This window comes from Nannospalax galili, unplaced genomic scaffold, assembly GCF_000622305.1.
Source record: "Nannospalax galili isolate Female #2095 unplaced genomic scaffold, S.galili_v1.0 scaffold13201, whole genome shotgun sequence".
Lineage (NCBI taxonomy): Eukaryota > Metazoa > Chordata > Mammalia > Rodentia > Spalacidae > Nannospalax > Nannospalax galili.
In genome coordinates this window covers 26,619-32,872 of record NW_008343655.1, presented here as the reverse complement: position 1 = coordinate 32,872, position 6,254 = coordinate 26,619, and the positions used below count along the sequence as shown (strand labels likewise).

General features: G+C 38.2%; 1 pseudogene; it reads right to left on the bottom strand.

Annotated features, from left to right (window-relative positions):
* Window positions 1-5,194: 5,194 nt before the first annotated feature.
* LOC103739522 lies at window positions 5,195-6,204 on the bottom strand (annotated as a pseudogene).
* Between the last annotated feature and the right edge of the window lie 50 nt (window positions 6,205-6,254).

Genomic DNA, 6,254 nt, shown 5'->3' with positions numbered 1-6,254 from the left:
GAATTTGGTAAACTCTTCAAATTTTTTCTTCTTCAATTGACTAGATATTTTGCATTTACACTTGCAGTCATGTGCCCCATTGATAAGACACAATTTATTTTTATTTATTGTTTTTATTTTATGTGTATGAGTGCATTGCCTGCATGTGTGTGTAAGTGTACCCATATCGTGCAATGCCCATGGAGGTCAGAAGAGGGTGTCAGATCCCCTGGAACTGGAGTTACAGATGGTTGTTAGCTGCCATGTGGGTGGTGGGAATCAAACCTGAATCCTGTGTAAGAGCAGCCAGTACTCTTAACTGCTGAGCCACCTCTCCAACCCCAATATCACACAGAGGCTATATGCAGTCATGTAGTGTCTGTAGAAGCTGGAAGAGCTGTGATGTGACAGGCAATATAGTCTTACTTTGATGAGAGTTTTGTAGTTTTTCACATACATATTAACATATGCATTTGTTGAACTTGCAGTTGTGCAGCCCATTTGTGTGTGCATACAAAATAAACGATATTCTCTCTCATATTTAAAATGTTAAACATTCATTTCTGTTATAGTTAAATAAATATTCTAAACATTGTTTTAATTCTTTGTGACCTATAGTTATTACATCTAAAATATTTTACTGTTTTGAATTCTAACACAGTCATTTCTGTGATATATTATCTCTCCCTTTTCAATATGCACAGTTCCAAATGCCCCTCATCCCCACAGTTGCAATACTTAGAATTTTCAATATAATATTAAGCAGGAATTGTATAGGAGGGTTTCCTTGCCTTGATTCTAGTCTTAAAGACAGATGCTGTAAGTTTTCAGCAGGTATTCTTTATCAAGTCGGGAGAACGTTCTCTCTATTGGTAGTTGGCTAAGATTTTTTTTGAAAAGTTATAGACTGCTCAAATCTTTTTCTCCATGAAAATCCTATAAGTGCTATCCCTTTTCAGGCAGTGATTACAAGAGTTGGGCTTCCTTTTTGATTCCATTGACAAGTATATTGCAGTGGGAATTAGACTTGACTATACATTGATTTATTTTGGACATACTGAATGAGATAATAACCCAATTCATTAAGTTTTCTTGGTAACTACTGTTTTGCTATAAAACTTTAAATAAAACTTCATTTTTTTTCTGAATCTTAACAGAATCATTAATTTTCTCCTTAATGTGTTACAACTGATAACGTGATTGGTTTTTAAATATATACTTCTTTCATGTTTTTATTCCAGATGTGAAATGATTCCACTTAATTTTAATATAATGAAGAATATACCACTTGCCTTGATTCACCAATATTCTGTTCAGAGATAAGACTCCAATTATTATGAGACACAATGATGTCTACCTTACCCTTTGTGATGTCTTTACTTTATTGAGGTGGTTTGAATGAAAATGTCCCCCATAGGCTCCAAGTGTTTGGACATTTTGTCCCTAGATGATGGCGCTGTTTTGGGAGGTTTTAGAAGGTGTGGCTATCCTGGAGGAAGCACATCACTGGGGGTTGGCTTAGAGAGTTCTCTGGTTGGTCTCTTGCTTCCTGTGCCTGCGTGATGATGTGAAGGCTTAGCTTCTGCTGCTCCTGGTCCAGCCACCTCCAGCCACCATGCCTCCCTGCCATGACGGACTGTAATTCCCCTGGAACTGTAAGCTTAAATAAACTCTTCTTTCTATAAGTTGCTCAGGTCAGTGATCCTATCACAGGAACAGAAAAGTGACTAATACAGTAATTGGTACCGGAGAGTGGGCTGGCTGGCTGTGTAGAACATGGCCATGTGGGGTTTTAGAAAAATGTGGAAGACTTTGAAAGTTTGGGCTAGAAAAGTGGTCTATTGCTGTAAGCAAATGTTACAGAGTTTGACATAACTGGGTAAAGATCATTCAGACTCAAAAAGGTCTGAATCAGTTGAATGTAATTGCTGGCCAGTGACTGCACTCTCTGAAAAAATTTAGAAATGACACACTAACTGGGAGGGGACTGGATCTTTTAAAGGTAAAGTCTAACAGGTAAAGGCTCTTTATACGGTAGCCAGGTAAGCAGTCACAAAAGCCAAAAAAGTCTCAACTGGGCCTCCAAGGATTATATGGATGTGTTCCTCAGTTCTTCCAGGATCTTCTGGCCCCAGGCCTGTATAAGGTCTGGGACTGCTCACCAAGATGTCTTGGACACAAAATGGGGGAGCTCAGGCTATTATACATACAGACATTAATGGGCCATTTTAGTAGGACCCATGAAGATAGTGCTGAAAGCAAAATAGTTCCTGAGGGAAACAAGTACTTAAGCAGAAACTGGTATATTTTGGTAGAGTCTGTCTAGATAATATCCACAGCATAAAATCTTGCCTTAGGCTAACTTGAAGTGTCAGGGACTAATTTTTTTGATGAAGGAAATTTCAAGACAGCCTAATGTAGCAATGGTGGCATAGCTATTAATGGTGAATATTATACAGATTTACAGAGAAAAAGAGCAAATGGGGCAGAAAGAAATACAGAATGTACAGGATGGATTGAAAAAGAGCACTAGGAAGATAAATGTTGGAGCCTTTTCTGGATTTGGTGTTTGCCCTGCTGGTTTTCGGTCTTGTTTTGGTCCAGTATTTCCTTACTATGCCTCCATTCCTCCCTTTTGGAATGGTAATGTGTATTCCGTTCCACTGTATATTGGGAGTATGTAATTTGTCTTTTGTTTTTATAGAGGTTACAGTTAAGATATTTACCTGTGGACTGTGGACATTTGAATAGTATTGAGATTGATAATGACTATGGGGACTTTTAAAGTTGGACTAAATTCATTTTTCATTTTATATGGTCATGAACCTATGGTGGCCAGGGGGTGGAATGTGGCGGTTTGAATGAAAATGTCCCCCATAGGCTTCAAGTGTTTGGACATTTTGTCCCCAGATGATAGTGCTGTTTTGGGAGGTCTTAGAAGGTGTGGCTATCCTGGAGGAAGCACATCACTGGGGATGGGCTTAGAGAGTTCTTAAGCCTTGCCAGATCTCTGGTTGGTCTCTTGCTTCCTGTGCCTGCGTGATGATGTGAAGGCTTAGCTTCTGCTGCTCCTGGTCCAGCCACCTCCAGCCACCATGCCTCCCTGCCATGACGGACTGTAATTCCCCTGGAACTATAAGCACAAATAAACTCTTCTTTCTATAAGTTGCTCAGGTCAGTGTTTCTATCACAGCAACAGAAAAGTGACTAATACATTTATTTTGTTATTAAAGTAATCCAAACTTCATTAAATGTTTTAAGAACTGTTTTCTAATAGTTTTATGGTGTTATTTCTTCTTTAATGAATAGTAGTATTTACAAATGTTTATCTGTGTTAAGTGCTTTATTTCTGAGATGTTATAAATATCAATTAAATTATTTTTATGAATAAAAGTCCATTTAGGTTGTTTCTTGTGTGAGTTTTGGTATTTTATGTCTTTAAAGGAATTGACCCACTTCATCGTATATCCCTTTATTGCAGCTTTATGTCCATAGGATCAGAAGAGATGGCTACCTTTTCATTCTGCTGTTGCCAATTTTTCTCTCTCTTCCTCTTTCCTCTCTCTCTCTCTCTCTCTCTCTCTCTCTCTCTCTCTCTCCTAATTTACTTTTTACATTTTTCTGTTGTAATAAAACACCAACCTAAAACAACTTAGGGGAGGAAAGGGTTTATTTAGGTTACAGTCCAACATTACAGAAAATCAAGGCAGGAACCAGGAAGCAGGAGACCAGGGAGGCATCCTGCCTACTGGCTTTTTCTACCTGACTATCTCAGAGACCTTTTTATACTGCCTAGGCCCACCTGCCTAGGAATGACACTGTACACAGTGGGCTGGGCCCTCCTTCAACAATTAGCAATTAAGACAATGGCTCACAGACATGGGCACAGGACTGTCTGAACGAGCAAAGTCTTCAATGGAAGTTCACCCTTCCCATTGAGTCTAGTTTCTGTCAAGCTGAAAAAAAACTAAGTAGCATACTCTCATCTCTTAGCCTAATCAAAATTTAAATGAGATTATTTTTATCTCTTCAAAGCAATAGCTTTTGTTTTTAATCAGTTTATCAATTACTTTCTTGTTTTAAATTGCATCGATAAATTTTAGTTTTCTCATTTCCTTTCTTCTGCTTCACCAGACTTACTACCATCGTTTAGATTTCAAGCAAAAGTTTAGCTTATTTATGTAAGATCTTTCATCTCTTCTAAAATATGCATGGAGTGTTATAAAATTTTTAAAAAAACATTTACTGCATTCTATAATATGTAAACTTCACCTCATTTTCATTTAGCTGAAACAAATTTTAATTTTTCTTGAACCTCTTCTTTGAGCTGTGGACTATTTGGAAATATGCTGTTTGATATCTAGATGTTTGTAAATTTTCCAAATTTTCTTTTTGTTATATTGATTTCCCATGTAATAATAGTTTTATAAAGAATATGTTTTAAATTATTTATATCTTTAAGGTATTTTAGTGCAATATGAGAAAACTGTATACTCTCATGGAGAATGCTCCTTATAAGTTTGATAAGATAAAGTGTTCTGTTATAGTTGTATAAGATATTGTGTAAATATTAGATTGAGCAGACTGAGAGATATCAAGATCATCTATACATTTCTTGTTGCTTGTTCCTTCTTGGTCCATCAGTTATTGATGGGGGCATGGGCATTTCCAGCCATGAGTTGATCTAGATATTTTCCCTTTCGGGTGATCACTTTTCATCTCATATATTTTGTCACTGTCAGTAAGAGTATAAGTGTTAGAGAACTCTGCGTTTTTGGACAGTTGATTCTATCATTATAAAGTATTTATGATATTAATATTTGTTTTGAAGTCAATCACATTGGATAACTGTTAACATTTTATTTATATGCCTCTGTCCTAGTAGCTTTAACTTGTCTAAAATTTTATATATATTTTGGTGAATTCATGTTAAAATATTTATCTTTCTTTGCGTATTTAGCTCAAGTTTAATGGGATTATTCATGGAGTTGAATTCATATCTTCTGTGTTTTTCACTGTTTTCTAAGACTGCATTTGTTTAGTTTCTCTACTTTTTCTGTCTTTGTTGATGTTCACCAAGCACTACCTATGATACTATTTTAGTTCCTTGTCAAATCCATCACATTTCTTTTTCTTTCTTTCTTTCTTTCTTTTCTGTACCAGTGCTTTTAATAAAGAAAGACTGGGAAGCTTCTGATCATGGCTCTGTAGTATTTCACCAGGCCAGTGGTGCCTGGTTGAGGGTGAGCATGCCAACTGACTTGAAGATCTTGTCTTCTATGCTATTCCTGGACTCTCTGCTTTCAGACAAAGAGGAGTCTGGCTCTTGTTTCCTTTTAGGAGGGATATACCCACTGAGGCCAGAGACCAAACTCTTCTTTTCACGAGATGGTTTATCTGAACAGTCGTCACTTTAAAGCTTCATCTTCTTTTTATCAACATTGTGAACAACACCATGTCTGCTGAGGCTTTGTTTCATTGCAAACATCTTGCCACAGCCAGTGTTCACACACAAACAGGCACTTTTACTCGTGGAAGGAGAGAATATGGTTCTGCAGATTGAACACGGTTGTTTAGGTCCTACCACAGCCTTCTCTTGGACACCGCTACACACCCCTTTCTGGTGCGTGAGTCTTCATGTGTTGCTTAAGGTAATCTTTATACTTAAATGCCTTCTGGCATACTGCACAGGTTATTTCCTCTTTATGGGTTTCTCTTGTGTGTTTGAGTTCTGTCTGTGTTTTTGCCAAAAAAGAGCACCCTTTTTCACACAGATAACCCCATGAACCTTCCCTTGTTGTTTCAGCCTGCTAGCTGAAGCAAAGTCCTTCCCACATCCCTCCTGGGTACACCTGAACAGCAGCAGCTCATTCCTATGCTGGTACTAATGGGTTTTCAGCTGGTGTTTCTTAAAGGCCTTCTTACAACCTGCAAAATTGCACACATACTGTTTTTGCTGATTTTCATGTTTGCCAGTTCAATGTGTTTCTTCAAGTTTGATTTTGTGTTGTACAACTCCCCTGTGTGCTTGCACAGGTGTAAGTCTAGCATCCAGGCTTTGTTGTAACTGGCCCTGCAGTTGGGGAATAGCAGATGAACTGGATGGGAAGCACAGGCCGTGGGCACAAGGTGGGACTCACAGAGGCCTGACCATTAGCACGGTCAGGGACACCTAGGCCTGTGGCTCCAGGGTGCCTGGACCTGGACCTCAGTCCCACCCCCGTGCTGCCTCCAGACACACCACATTTCCGGGAGCCAAATCCATCATATTTTTT